Genomic DNA, 16,534 nt, shown 5'->3' with positions numbered 1-16,534 from the left:
AGATGCTTACAGATATACTATCGCAACTAGATCGATAATCATGACTCACTACTCATCAAGGCAATCGCAAGGTTATAAATAAAATAAAAAGCTAGACTCAAAATAACTTATAACACTTCAATTCTTATATTGGAGTTTTATATGGATTCATGCTTTTATTCACTACTCCCTCTGTCCCATCCATTTCTTTACAGTTACTATTTTGGGTTGTCCCATCCATTTCTTTACATTCCAAAAATAGTAAACTTTTAATAATATAAAACACTATTACACCCACTAACTTCCTCCACTCTCTCAAATCTATTATTAAATATTGATAGGTCCCACTACTTTAACCACTTTTCATCACTTTTCATTACTTTACCTACTTATATATATATATATTGGTCTCCGTGCCCACCATAGATGTAAAGATCCCGGTGGGACGCAGGGGGTATAAAACAACACAAGTATGCTTATTTGATCGTGTAATGAGTGAGGTCCACAAAAGACTTATACAATAGTACCCATGTAGCGAGCGTTAGGTTAGCGGATCCCAGACCATAAAAGCCTTAGGTCACTAGGCACAAAGTCCCCTAAGAACTTAATAACTCGAGTACTAAAGAGCTCACTCGTGATCAATTATACATAACACTTATTCTTCTTCTTTTTTTTCTTTTTTTTTCATTTTTTTCATTCTTTTTTTCAACAATTTCTGAATGAGTGTGTTTCGCACCATATCATTCAACCCTAGACTACTCATAAAAATATGAGCCGACTACTAGCCAATTGACACCTAGCCACACAACTAGCAATGAAATCCAATTTCTCCAATTTTTAAATATATATCTTTTATTATTAAGAAAATACCCTAAATTCTAAATATAAACAAGCGATTAAACCTCGATAAATCAAATAAACCATGATCATGATCTAGCACTCTAGCAACCTATAAGACTTAGTGAAATACAAGTATCTCTAGCATGCAAATCAATTCAATAAGACTCAACATCACTAAATACGACGTCACTTCACTATCATCAATATCGCAAGTCAATCAGAAAAATTATCTAAGGGATCATGTTATAATGCAAATACATGGAATTACATGAACAAAATATCATAAAAGCTACCAAAACAAAAAAAAAACTACATGGCAAAATATGCAAACTATATGAACTAAACTATCATAAACATATGTAAATTATATGAGACTCACACAAACATATTCCTTCAACTACTACCCCAAACTTAAAATATTCACTGTCCTCATTGAAGGTAATAGCAAGGAATCAGGCATACCTACTCTGAATCAAAATCCTCACCCTCAAGGGGTGGAGTGTCAGGTGTGTCAGGAGGTGGATACACAGAGTCCTCACCAAATACTGGCCACTGAATGTCAATTCCGGTGGCTCTAAATGTAGTCCCAAGTGCCTGGGTGAGATCCTGTGCAAAATGACTATGGATGTCGTGCATCACATCCATCCTCCTCGCATGACACCTATAATGCGTCGAGCTCAAACCAGCTTCCATGTCTGCTCCTGTTGCCTCCCGCTGCTGCTGCGATGGTCCTTTTTCATCTCCTAATTGAGATCTCCATGTAGTCCTGCTCACCTGACCAGCAGCTGGCCTCCCACCATGTAGGTGGTCAAAATAATACCCAAACCCCTTCAGATCGGGCTTGCCTCCATCCCATTCCTGCATCGTAGCCAAAGTAGTGTTATCGACCGGGGCACTCGGAATCTGCAACTGCTCATGTGCAGGCCAATGCACACCAACTTCCACATACAACTTTGTCACCACTGAGGCATACAGAATAGACCCCATAGTGCTCCCCCTCAAAAACCTCAGAATCCCCTAGTATATCACCATTCCCAAATCTATATAATCACCTTGCAGAATGACCCACAGCAGACATGTAGGCTTCACTATAACCTCATGCTCATGCGAAGATGGCATGATATTAGCACATATAAAAGCGTTCCATGCACGGTCAAACCTGTTCATGCCAGACACCGGAAACGTAGAATACTCGGTGGCTGTGCCCCTCTTGATCTTCCAATGTGTGTCGGGCTGGCACAGAGTAGCAACAATAAGATTCAGATCAAAGTCCTCCGGAGTCTTATCATTCCAGGTATCCTACCCCACCTTCCTCGCGGGCTGCTCAATCACGGTCCTGATAGCCTCCGCACTATACTCCACCATCCTCCCTCACACCACAGTGAAGCCATTCTTCTCGGCCTTGGCATTCACATAGAACTCGCGAACCACATTCATAGGCACAACGGCTGGTGCCTCGTAAAAAGGAACCCAGCCCATCTCCAAGATCATCTCCAAAAGCTTACCATCATTCCCAGATGGTAAAAACCCTCTCTCCTTAGCAATAGGCTTTGTGAGAAGCCTCGTGTACTCCTCCTCAGCCTCGGGAGTAGAAAACCTGGGCCTCACACTACTCGAAGTTGAAGAATCGGTGGCGCTGCTATCGACTTGAGTTCTTTGTCTCTTGGGTGCCATGGAAATTGATTGGAGAGAATAAGAGTTGTGTTTGAGAGAGAATTTGTGTTTGAAAGTTTGTGAATTGGTGAAGAAGTTTGTGTATGGGGTGTAAGTATATATAGGTGGTGAAAAGAGAATTAGATATGAAATACAAGTGGGATTTGATTATGGGAATAATGGGAGTAGTGGGTTTGATTTGGAAAGGGAATTATGGGATGTGGGGGAGTAAAATTCGGTTAGGAATTGATTTTGGGGCAAAATTCCCATTTTCCCCCTTAAACTGTTTTTTATTTTTTTTCCAAAGTCGGGACACGGCACGGCCGTGCGCTACTTCTGCCAAAACGGCGCGGGCGCGCGCTGTAACAACGCGGGCGCGCGGTGTTTCTGTGTAAACGGTGCGGCCGCGCGCTAGGACAGCGCAAGCGCGCCAGGTTTCTGTAGTCAGACTTATATTTTTCCAATTTTTTGTGATTTTCTCTTTTCTTCTAGCTTCCTCTACTTACTAATGTACAACAAGCTTGGGTTGCCTCCCAAGAAGCGCTTCTTTTACGTCGCTAGCTCGACGTAGAATCTTGAGATCAAGTGGACAATAAAACGGCATTAACCACCTCGCGGGTTGCCGTGTCACCATAATAATGCTTCAACCTTTGACCATTTACCTTGAATGCTTGGCTCGGATCATTCTCAAAAATTTCCACCGCTCCATGTGGAAACACAGTTTTGATTATGAAGGGCCCTAACCATCTTGACTTCAACTTTCCAGGAAAAAGATGGAGACGAGAGTTGAATAAAAGAACTTGTTGCCCTGGCACAAATTTCTTGAGCACTAGACCCCGATCGTGCCACCTCTTCACTTTCTCCTTATACATCTTGTTGTTTTCATAAGCTTGAAGTCGAAACTCGTCAAGTTCATTTAACTGAAGCATTCTCTTCTTTCCAGCTGCATCCAAGTCTAGATTCAATTTCTTCAAAGCCCAATATGCTTTATGCTCGAGCTCCACAGGGAAATGACACCCCTTACCATACACCAACTGAAACGACGACATTCCCAATGGAGTCTTATATGTTGTTCTATACGCCCAAACAACTTCATCAAGCTTTAAAGACCAATCCTACCTTGATGGACATACCACTTTCTCCAAAATGCGCTTGATCACTCTATTCGATACCTCAACTTGACCATTTATCTGAGGATGATAAGCCGTAGCAATGCGATGATTCACATTATACCTTTTCATCATAGCAGTGAACTTGTGATTGCAAAAATGCGACCCCTCATCACTGATTATGACTCTTGGAGTTCCAAACCTTGTGAATATTTGCTTGTGAAGAAAATTAAGCACCACTTTCGCATCGTTTGTTGGCAACGCCTTAACTTCAACCCATTTCGACACATAATCAACTGCCAACAAGATATACTAATTGTTACAAGACGAGACAAATGGCCCCATGAAGTCAATTCCCTAGATATCGAAGACCTCAACCTTGAGAAGCACATTAAGAGGCATCTCATCCTTTTTAGACATATTACCCACTCGTTGACATCGATCACATTTCAAAACAAACTGATAGGCATCTTTAAACAATGTCGGTGAAAAGAAACCTGCTTGAAGAACACGAGCTGCTGTCTTTTCTCCACCATAATGTCCTCCATAAGCCGTTGAGTGGCAATCTCGCAAGATCCCCCCCGCCCCCCGTTTCGCTATAAGGAATACATCTCCTGATGATTTGGTCAGCTCCTTGGCGAAAAAGAAATGGCTCATCCCACATATACCACTTCACCTCATGAAGAAACTTTTTTATTTGAGCATGAGATAAGTTGGGAGGCATGATATTACTCACAAGATAGTTCACAATGTCTGCAAACCAAGGTTCTTCTTCCTGCACTCCAAACAGCTGCTCATCGGGAAAAGACTCATTTATCAAAGTCTTATCCAATGAAGTAGCATTAGGATTCTTTAAACGCGAGAGATGATCAGCAACTTGATTTTTAGTTCCTTTTCTGTCCTTGATCTCTAGTTCAAATTCTTGGAGCAAAAGAACCCATCGAATCAATCTCGGCTTCGAGTCCTTCTTTGAGACAAGATATCGAATGGCGGCGTGATCAGTGAAAACTGTCACCTTAGTCCCAAGTAGATAAGATCGAAATTTCTCAAAACCGTAGACAATAGCCAAAAGTTCTTTCTCAGTAGTAGTGTAATTCAGTTGAGCACCATTTAGAGTCTTACTAGCGTAGTAGACTACATGAAATATATTGTTCTTTCTTTGCCCAAGAACTGCTCCAACTGCATAGTCACTTGCATCACACATCATCTCAAAAGGCTCATTTCAATCAGGTGCAGTTATGACAGGTGCCATGATTAAACTCTTCTTCAATGTCTTAAAAGCTACAAGGCACTCGTCATCGAATTTAAAAGGTATTATTGATTGAATCTGATTTTTTTCTACTTGTTCTGTTTTTATTCCTCTATATCTTTCTCTTACAGACTGCACAAAGGCTTTGAAATTTTCGAGAAGTCCTTGATGAAACGTCTGTAGAAACCCACATGACCAAGAAAACTGCGAATCCCCTTGACATAAATAGGTGGAGGAAGATTCTCAATGACCCCCACCTTGGCCTTGTCCACCTCTAGACTCTTATTAGAAACCTTGTGCCCGATAATAATGCCTTCACGCACCATAAAATGACATTTCTCCCAATTGAGAACCAGATTGGTCTCAACACACCTCTTGAGAACGTGTCCCAGATTCTGCAAGCATTCATCAAAAGAATCGCCAAAGACCGATAAGTCGTCCATGAACACCTCCACATTCTGGCCAATCATGTAAGAAAAGATGGCCATCATACATCTATGAAATGTGGCTGGTGCACCACACAGACCAAAAGAAACTCGTCTGAAGGTGAAAGTACCAAATGGACAAGTGAAGGTAGTCTTCTCCTGATCTTCTAGAGCGATACAAATCTAATTGTAACCCGAATAGCCATCCAGAAGACAGTAATACTCATGACTAGCCAACCTGTCAAGCATCTGATCAATGAAGGGCAATGGAAAATGGTCCTTCCTAGTGGCTTTGTTCAGCTTCCGATAGTCCATGCAGACTCTCCACCCCGTCACTGTCCGTGTAGGAATAAGCTCATTCTTCTCATTTGCTACAACAGTAATTCCACCTTTCTTTGGCATACATTGAACCGGGCTTACCCATGAACTGTCAGAGATAGGATAGATGATCCCTGCATCTAGCCACTTCAGAATTTCCTTCTTCACTACCTCCTTCATGATAGGATTAAGTCTTCTTTGCTGCTCGACTATAGGCTTGCTACCTTCCTCTAGCAGAATTTTATGCATACAGTAAGAAGGGTTGATCCCCTTGGTGTCTGCTATAGTCCATCCAATTGCCGACTTGAACTCTCTCAGAATCCTCAAAAGCTTTTCCTCATCACTACCTGAAAGGTCAGATGCAATAATAACAGGTAGAGTAGATGCATCACCTAAAAATGCATACCTCAAATGCTCAGATAAAGGCTTAAGCTCAAGAGATGGAGGTTCCTCAATAGAAGGCTTGAGGCGTTTAGGAGCTTTGTTCAATTCCTCCATTCCAAGAGATTCAAAAGGCATATCAATTTTCCTTTTCCAGGGAGAAGCATTCAAATACTGCAATTGCTCTTCACCTTCATCATCTTCACTGTCTGAATTCCCCAATAAGGCTTTTTCTAAGGCATCAGACCTTAGCAATTGATCAAGTTCCGATGTGACCACCGAATCGACCAACTCCACTTTTAAGCACTCCTCATTATTAGTAGGAAATTTCATAGCATTGAACACATTAAAAGTAACATCCTGATCCAGCACTCGCATTGTAAGCTCACCCTTCTGCACATCGATCAAGGTTCGGCCAGTTGCCAAGAAAGGTCTTCCCAAGATTATGGAATCTTCTTATCCTCCTCGAAATCAAGAATTACAAAATCAGCAGGAAATATGATTTTATCAACCTTGACCAAGACATCCTCCAGAATACCTCGCGAATATGTAATAGAACGATCGGCCAACTGCAAAGTCATATAAGTTGGTTTGGGATCAGGTAAGTCCAACTGCTTGAAGATTGACAAAGGGATCAGATTGATGCTAGCTCCCAAGTCACATAAGCATCTATCAAAAGACACTTATCTAATAGTACATGGAATAGTGAAGCTTCCAGGATCTTTAAGCTTTGGAGGCAACTTTTGGTGCAACACAACACTGCATTCCTTCGTGAGAGCGACAATCTCTAAATCATATAGCTTCACCTTCCGAGATAGAATACCTTTCATAAATTTTGCATAACTAGGCATCTGCTCGAGAGCCTCAGCAAAAGGTATGTTGATATGAAGTTTCTTGAACACCTCCAGAAACTTCTCAAATTGCTTGTCCAGCTTTTTCTTCTGCAGCCGCTTAGGAAAAGGCACTGGAGTATAGATCTGTTTCTCCCCTGTATTACCCTCAGGAGGAGTGTGCTCAACAGTAGTCTTCCTTGGTTCCATTTCTACTTCCTGCTGCTTTACTTCTTTCTCAGCCCCAACTTTTTCAGTCAACTCTTTAGTTTGTTCGGGATTCGCAACCTTCCCAGACCTCAAAGTGATTATATTTACCTGCTCCTTAGCTTCCTTCTTACCTGTCACTTCAGTGTCACTAGGAAATATACCAGGTTGACGATTTAGCAAGGTATTGGCAATTTGCCCAATTTGATTTTCCAAGGTCTTAATAGAAACAACTTGACTCTTGCACATAAGCTTCAACTCCTCTAATTCAGATTTTTCATTAGCTGGTTACAGTTGAAGTTGTTGTCTTGGTGCATACTGCGGTTACTGAAAACCAGGGGGTTGTACTGCTTAGCTGGATACTGCTGATAAGGCTGTTGAACCGCAATTTGAGCATTGCTCCAACTGAAATTAGGATGATTGCGGTTGTTAGGATGATAGGTGGCTGGCACAGGTTGCTGCGATCGCTGGAAGTTGCTCACGAACTGAGCTGATTCACTAGAAATTGTGCACTGATCAGTCTCATGGGCACCAGCACAAAGCTCACAGACACTAGTGATTTGATTAACTCCATAATTAGCCAAAGTGTCCACCTTCATTGTTAAAGCCTTAAGTTGGGCAGCGATAGCAGTTGCTGTGTCCAACTCCAGAATTCCTGCTACTTTTCCATGAGTCAGTCTCTAGGAAGGATTCTGGTATTCATTATCAGCCATCAGTTTAATAAGTTCATAGGCTTCATCGTAGCTCTTAGCCCACAAGGCTCCTCCTGATGCTGCATCAAGCATGGGCCTAGAAGTATGACCCAATCCATTATAGAAGTAGTTAATAATCATCTAATCAGGCATGCCATGGTGTGGGCACTTCCTTAGTATCTCTTTATATCAATCCCAAGCCTCACACAGAGATTCTCCAGTTTGCTGCACGAACTGGGTAAGAGCATTCCTGATTGCTGTAGTCTTCACCATGGGGAAGAATTTAGTGAGAAACTTTTGAGAAGATCTTCCCAAGTTGCGATAGACCCTGCTGGTAGAGAGTGTAACCATCACTTAGCTTTGTCCCTCAGAGAGAATGGGAAGAGTTGTAGCTTGATAGCATCTTCAGTCACATCATTGAATTTGAAAGTGTCTCAGATCTCGATGAAATCCCTGATGTGCATGTTGGGGTCTTCAGTAGGAGAACCCTCAAACTGAACTGAGTTCTGTATCATTTGGATCGTGCTTGACTTGATCTCAAAAGTGTTAGCCCTGATGGCTGGTCTGATGATGCTAGACTGAATGTCATTAATCTTAGGCATAAAGTAGTCCATCAAAGCCTTCGGATTTTTTGCTTGATCACCCATAGCTACTACAATTGGCTCTTCAACTTTCTCTTCTTCTTCAACCTTTTTTTCTTCCTCAAAAACTTCCCTACGAACTACCACAAGTTCTTCCTCGGCTTTATCCAGTGTTCTCTTACGAGTACGCGAACGCGTATGCATACACCCTCACTAGAGTACCTGAAACCAGACAAGGAACAAATAAGTAACAATATCTGAGTCAATGAACTTTAACGGCCACTATTGGAAAGCACATAAACTATAAATTAACACTACAGTCCCCGGCAGCGACGCCAAAAACTTTTTAGTCGCTAAACACGCGCTAATAATATACACAAGTATACGAGTTCGCAAGTAGTATAGAATCTTTTCTAGTTCGTTCCCACAGAGACTGTATTGGTTAACTATCTAATTTATGCACCTAAGCAAAGATGTATGGTTATTATCCAGTGCTAAGACGATAACAAATTGAGATTATTTATAACTAAGAATTACGCTAACAATTATAACTACGAGAATAAGATTGACTGAATTGATATATATGACAAACATGGGATTCTAACTTCATTAAATACTTCATTCCATAGCCTTATTATTCTTAACCTTAGTATGCAATGGTGATGACACTAATCAGATAACACGAAACTAATAAACGCCAACTTTCGTTGCACGAGTACCATTCTACCAGACATCCACAAAAGAGATAGAAGCTGAATAGGCACCGATTATATTGAGACCCTATATGTCTATAGAATTTGACAACATAACGGTTTAAGCACAATTTATCTATCTTGATTACATAGGGCAAGTAAGATGGTTAAAATTACCTACGAATCATGCATAACAAATACATGAACCTATGCTAGCATTGCAAGTTATAAATCCCTAAATTCACTTTCACTTCATTAAGAATTAACACACTATCTTATAAGTTCGCGACGCTCATAAGACGAATATGCACAACCAATACTAGGATATCATACAATCACCACATACTAAGGCATCAAATAATTTAACTAAAGAAATCCATAAATAAATCCGCTAGAACCCCACGATAACGATTAGCCCATAATCAAACTCATCATCAACGTGGGTTCCGATGAAAACATGATATAACAAACGTAGTCTTTATACGAATAAATAAAACCAAGTACAAATAAGAGTATAGGTTCAACAAAACAAGAAACAAGCATCCAAATTACAACTCAAAACAAAGATTCACAAGAATAAACTAGATCGTCTTCGCCTTTATTGAATTATGCTAAAGGTCTCTTGCCATCTTCTCCTTGCGCTCTGGTCCATCTCTGACTTGTTTTTTTATTAAAAACGACCTAATATGAATATATATAGCAGCCCTCAATAATCTGGAAGCTTCCCTTTTAGAATTGTAATAGAAACAGGATTCTGAAATTCGGCCTCTGGAACCCCGGCACGGCCGCGCGCTATCACAGCGCGGGCGCGCCGTCCTTCTGGGAAAAACTCTGATTTCTTCTTAAAACTTGCTGCTTCGAGCCGGCTTTCCACGAGCATTTATTCCAACACCACCTGGACACCAAATTAGCACCAAAATAATACTAATTCACCTGATTACCTGAATAGTGCCTGAAATACAAAAACACTAGAAAACATATAATAACTTGAGTATAAATACACCAATTCAAAGCTTATTAGAGCATAATAAAGTGTCATAAATGCCACTCAACAGTATGGTGCCTTTGAAACTGGTGTTGTCCCTGGGGCCAGGTCAATAGCAAATTCAATTCATTCTATCAGGTGGTAGCCCTGGAAGATCTTGCGGGAATACATCTTCGAACTCGTTACTACCGGAATATCTTACAAGTTGGGCACCTCCCTCTGGGTGTCCACCATATAGGCTAAGTAAGCCTCACTTCCTTCTTATAGCATCTTCTTGGTCTGGGCCATGGTCAAAAAAATTTGCGTCTGTCTCTTTCCTCTGAATATGACTTCTTTCTTCCCTAGGATATTTAACTTAACCTTATTCCCTTTACAGTCTATATGTGCATCATTCCTAGATAGCCAGTCCATTCCTAAAATTACGTCAAATTCTCCTAATTTAAAAGGAAAAAGATCAATGTTAAAAGATTGTTCACATATGCCTAACTCGCTGAAGGGGTAAATCTGGTTAACATGGATAACTTCATGGTTGTCTATTTCTACCTGTAAAGATTCTTTCAAAGGTTTAGCTTTAAGTCTCAATTTATGCGTAAAGTCCCTCGATATAAAATATTTAGTTGCCCCTGAATCAAATAAAACATTTGCACTGGCTGAATTTAGAGAAAGGGTACATGCTATCTCATTTGAGTCTCTCATGGCATTCAGAATTGTCATGTTAAAAGTTGTTGGAGTAAGTGGATTATTGGAGGTAGCCCTGCTTGCTCCTGAAGCTGATGGATTTTACATTGGGAAATCCTTCCTCATATGACCCGGACGTCCACACTGAAAGTAAGTGACGGCCTTGTTGCCGATGGGGATTGGCGAAGTACACTTGGTGGCGTAGTGTCCCGTTTGACCATACTTACAACAAGTTATTCCTTTCATGGCACACATCCTAGAATGCATCCTTCCACAAGTGTTACATGTTGGTATTGGGGGTCAGGACTGGTTGGAATTGGACACTCCTGATTTTTGGCCGCCCTGGCTCATATTTACACTCATGGGTCGTTTAAACCCAGCACTTCTTCCCGGTAGGGACACTGCTCCTCGGTTAAAATTGCTTGGGAAGTTTCCTCATATAAAACCTCTACCCATACTCATACTTTTTCTTTTCATCCCTCCCTTCTCTCTATCCTTGTGCATCTGTTCTGTAATTGTTGCCTTTTACACGAAAGTGGCATAGTCCGTAAGCTCAAGAATTACCACCCTATTCTGAATCCACTATTTCAATCCCTGCTGAAACCTTCTAGCTTTCTTTTCATCCCTCCCTTCTCTCTTTCCTTGTGCATCAGTTCACTTCTTTCTTATGTAATTGTTGCCTTTTACACCAAGGTGGCATAGTCCGTAAGCTCAAGGATTGCCACCCTATTCTGAATCAATTGTTTTAATCTCTTCCGAAACCTTCTAGCTTTCTATTCCTCTGTGTTCACAAACTCCGACACAAACCTTAATAGCACCGTAAATTTAGCCTCATATTCTGCTACTGACGAGTTATTCTGCCTTAGCTCTAAGAACTTGAGATCCATCTGGTTTTCCATAAAACTCGGGAAATACTTCCCCAGAAATAATTGACTGAACCTCTCCCAGGTTATGATAACATATGTCTTCATATTTTTCTTGGCCTCCCACCAGTAGTTGTCCTCTCCTTTAAGAAGATAAGTAGAAAATACAGTCTTCTGTGCTTCATCAATACTCAGAATTGTTAGGTCACACACACTGTAGAAGGGGGTTGAATACAGTGTTTACTACAATCAAATCGAATATAAGAACTCAAGTAACAAAATACAGATTTTATTTAACACAATAAACTTTGTTACAAAGAAATGTCCTCTCTCAGTGATGAACAAATTATCACGAGAGCTGCTAGGGTTACAATGAATAATAAACTCGATTATAATAACACATATAGTATAAACCCTATATCTGTGTTTATATATTACACAGTTACAAGATAATCTTCTAATTGATATCGAATATAATTATGCTTCCTAATATATATCAATCGGTTATCTTTTCTTCCAAGTATTCTATTCTTCATAGAATTCTTCTCCATGCATATCTCTTCTTATGTTTATCTTGATCTTCTTTCCTTTCAATCAGCCGCTTTCCTTATCTGAACGTCTCCTTAAGTCCTGATATTATCTCCTGATAAATATCTCTTGATAACTTAAGTTCTGACAACTTAAGTTCTGATATCTTAAGTCCTGACTTCAATATAAGTACTAATTTCCAGTTAAGTACTGATTTATCCTGTTAAGTAAGATCTGAAAACTAAACACAAATCATATTAGACATGACATCACAAATATATCTAACAATCTCCCCCAACTTGTAAATTAGCATAATATACAAGTTTAACAGATATTTAATGATGTCAAAAACATTAAGTACAAATGCATGAGAATTTGACTAGATAACTACAACTTACAGTCCTTATAGCTTTACCATCCTTAAAGTCTGATTTCAGCTTTAGTCTGTATACACTTCAGAATTTAAGCAGTTGTAGATCTTTGACTTGGCTTCAATTTCTGATCTCTTTGATGTCAGGAGTTGTTCTGAGATAGTTCTTCAATAAACATCTCTCAGCATATTCAAGTTCATTGATCATTCTCCTTTTAGAATTTTTCAATTCAACTGTATCTTCACCAGTTTGAAAGATAGCTGCCCTGAGATCATTTATCTTAGCTTTCCTTATATCCTGATCTAGTCTGATGATGTAGGCTTTATCAGACTCTAGATTGAATTCAAGTCCCTTAATACCAGAAAATGTAGTGATAATTTTAGCAGTATTAGGCTTCATTTCAACAATTTCTCCACTGTGAGATCTATACTTGGGACAGTATGGGCTGTCAGACTTTACAGAATAAAGCTTCTTCTGTCTCTGAATATTTGACTTTAAACACCCTGCAACACCATCTATTGATCTGTTTTTAACTTGAAGTAGAAATAGAACATGTTCCAGTTCTTCAAAATACTTCAATGAAATTGCATTCTCCCTGATATGGAATACCCTCCCATCTTTCATAAAGTATAACATGATGTCTTCTTTCAAAACAGAATGGTAAACCATTTTTACAGATTCAAGTTAATTCAATCTCTCAGGAGTTGCTCCTACACCTGGTTCACTTAAGGAAGTTGGATCATTGGTAGTATTGCTTACTCTCTTCTCTTTTGAACTACTCAATCCAGATTTATCTCTTGCTTCCTTTCCTGTAACAACTCTTGCTTCAAAACCACTTGATGTAGTCTTCAAAGGTTGAGTCTGTTGATCTTTTGTGAATCCTGGTAGTAGCATCTTTGAAGGTTTAACATGAGCAATGTCAGAGGTTTCCTTTTCCTTATCTTCTGATATCAAGCCAACTTGAGCTATGTTAGAGGTTGTTTGCTTCACTGAAATATCATATTTTACTAAGTCCTGATCTTGAACAACATGAGCTATGTCAGAGGTTGTTTGAATATCCTTTTTCTTCAAAATCAGACTAGCATCTTCATCAGATATTTCTTCCTTATCCATGACTGGCACATATACCTTTACCGGTTCACCAATCTTTTCTTTGCCCTTGGATCTTGGATATATCTCCACTTGTGATTTGGCTTTGATTGCCTCAGGATTTGTCCTTTCTTTTATCACAATGCCCTTAGGCTTTAGAAGTTTCTTTTCAACAACAGAAGCTTTAGATTTAGAGTTGACTTTTTCAGCTTTAAGTCTAGCTTCTTCTTCCTTTAGACTTTCAAAGTCCATTCCAGGATTTTCTTTAAGAAATAATCCCTTTGAAATCTTTTCATCAAGTTCCAGATGTTCAGAAGAACTTATCCTTTTACCAGTATCAGAAGTTATTCTTCTCCCAGTATCAGAACTTGTTCTTTGACTTTTAGTTCCAGCTTTGCTTGATGAAAAACCTTTGCCTTGACCATGACCTCCACCCATTCCAGAGTTTCCCTATCATCCTTACCCTTCAGTGCCTGAATAGATTTGCATTTGGACTTAATTACTTTCTCCCCCTTTTTGGCATCAGCTGGTAAAAGAAGAGAGACAAGCAATTCCACTGAGGATTGGATCTCATTGAGTTGAGTTTGATGAGAAACTTGATTCTTCAGAATTTCATCAATCTGAGCTTGTTGCTTCTCCTGAGTTTTCTCAATATACCCAATTCTGTCAAAGGCTGGCTTGAAAAACCTGTTCTTTTCCAATTTTATATTCATATCTTGCTGGATCAAAGATTCTTGAATTTTATTCACCTTGTCATGAGTTATGGAGTGTTGACCTTGAAGATGCCTTGTACTCATTGCAGTAACTCTCAGTTGTGCCTTGAAATCATCATTTATCAGCATTTCATCAGCTTTGGCAAGGTGCTCAGCAAGAATTTTTTCAGTAGGAACAAAACTAAATGAGTTCCATTCTTTAGTCCACTCCTTTCCTCTAGGAGTTTCACTCCAAGGTACTGGTGCATCCTCCCTAACAAACTTCTTGATCAAATCAGCTTTACATGGAGCTTGTTGAGGTGCATGTCCAGATGGACCAGCTGCATCAGCATCTACATTTTCAGCAGCTTCACCAGTAAATTTAGCATTATCAGCATCAGAATTTACAGAGCCTGCAGTATCAACATCCTCTGATAAAATGACAGTATGTGAGGCTATAGAGGCTTCAACATCATCCTCTAAGTTCTGATCTGCATCTAAGTTCTGATCACAGCCAAATCTTGATGCCCACCTAAAATCTGATTTTCATCATCCAGATTCAGAATTGGTGTAGTTGGAATATCTTCATTGAAATTAGCATCTTGAATTGGTGTTACTGGTGGAGTGAGTTGAGTTGGTGGAGCTTCCAAGTACAGAACCTCAGGCGCAATCAAGTTATGAATATCAATTTCAACACTTGTACCTGGGTCTTCAGTATGCACTGGATCAATTATTGGAGACACAGGAGGTGTAGGCAATTGCTCTTGAATATCCTCTTGCTCTTGAATAGGAGACTTTGGAGCTTGAGTAAAGTATGATTCAACTGTGGGAAGTAATTCAATGACTATTGGTCCTGTTGGGATCAGAGATTCCTGACCCCCTTCCTTAGCTGCTTCTTCCAGAGTGTCTTCAGAGTGTGATGAAACACTTACAGCCCTCCTGGCTCTTTGCTTTTTTAAGTCTCTTTGCTGAATTAGAGACTTTGGGAGATTCATCATCAATATTTAGCTTTCTAAGCCTTTTGAGGGGCCTAGAACTCCCAGTTTTAGTATCTTTCTGAGAAGTAATCTTCTCAGCTTCTACAATAATAGGTTCAGATATTGGAACCTGTTCCTCATTGTCTGACTCATCTCTCAGAATAATTCTCCTTCTCTTTTATTGGGTCTGAGGTACTATCTTAGTCCTCTTGGGTTTGGAAGATGAATGCTTCACATGATGTTCTGATGGTTGAGGTTGAGATGACTGTGATGGTTTGAAATTATCAGAGTATTTCTCCAGTAATCAGAGAATGTGAAAAGTCACCAAGAAAAATTTATTTTGCTTTTCTAATGCATATTACTTAATACCAGCAATGCACTTGGGTCTTCTCTTCTACATTTTTACTCTAGATCTCAAAGGAGTACCTGGTATTTATTTCTTTTCTTTTCTTTTTCTTTTGATAAGTGAGGCTTATCAGCACTTGGTACATCCATCAGATTTACTAACATCAGAACTTAACAGACAAGAATCACTATTCTAGTTTTTGACTTAGTAATAAGATACACAAAGTAAACTTTAACTAAGCTCAATATCAGAATTTGCTTGTGTTAAAAGATTTCCACATAAATAATTACTTCAAACATGGGATTATTAGTATATTAAAGACTACTAGGTCAGCATCTAGCACAGTTATCCTCATTGGAATTAATAATCACAGAAACATTCATATCACTATCAGAGTTTAGAAATTCATATCAGACAACAATCAGCACTTAGAAAATTTCAATTTAAGCACAAAATACACAAAGATAGTAATATCTGTAAATACTGATCATAAAGTCTGATGTATCAGAACATAAACTAAGCAGATTTAGAGAAAGAACCTAAAACCATTCTAAGTTCATTTACCAATCTTGTAAAAGTAGCTTCACACAGTGGTTTTGTGAAGATATCTGCTAGTTGTTGATCTGTTGGAACAAAATACAATTCCACTGTACCTTCATCCACATGTTCCCTTATGAAGTGGTACCTAATGCTAATGTGCTTTGTCATTGAGTGTTAAACTGGATTACCTGTCATAGCAATAGCACTTTGATTGTCATAGTAAATAAGGATTTTAGAATATGTTAACCCATAATCCAGTAACTGATTCTTCATCCAAAGAATCTGTGCACAACAGCTTCCGGCAATAATGTATTCAGCTTCTGCAGTTAATGGGGAAATTGACTTCTGTTTCTTGCTAAACCAAGAAACCATTCTGCCTCCAAGAAATTGGCAGCTTCCACTTGTGCTTTTCCTGTCAATTTTGTATCCTGCAAAATCTGCATCTGAGTAACCTATTAGCTTAAAGTCTGATTCTCTAGGATACCACAATCCTAGATCAGCTGTACCCT

General features: G+C 39.4%; 1 non-coding gene across 1 annotated transcript; it reads left to right on the top strand.

Annotated features, from left to right (window-relative positions):
- Positions 1 to 7,834: 7,834 nt before the first annotated feature.
- On the top strand, positions 7,835 to 7,941 carry LOC141676273 (small nucleolar RNA R71). The gene has a single exon (XR_012556871.1). It is a non-coding gene; the product is annotated as a small nucleolar RNA R71 (small nucleolar RNA).
- The last annotated feature ends 8,593 nt before the right edge of the window (positions 7,942 to 16,534 follow it).

The sequence above is a fragment of the Apium graveolens genome, chromosome 7 (assembly GCF_009905375.1).
Source record: "Apium graveolens cultivar Ventura chromosome 7, ASM990537v1, whole genome shotgun sequence".
Taxonomy (NCBI): domain Eukaryota; kingdom Viridiplantae; phylum Streptophyta; class Magnoliopsida; order Apiales; family Apiaceae; genus Apium; species Apium graveolens.
Note: the sequence above shows the minus strand (reverse complement) of the source record. Positions and strands in the feature narration are given on the sequence as shown.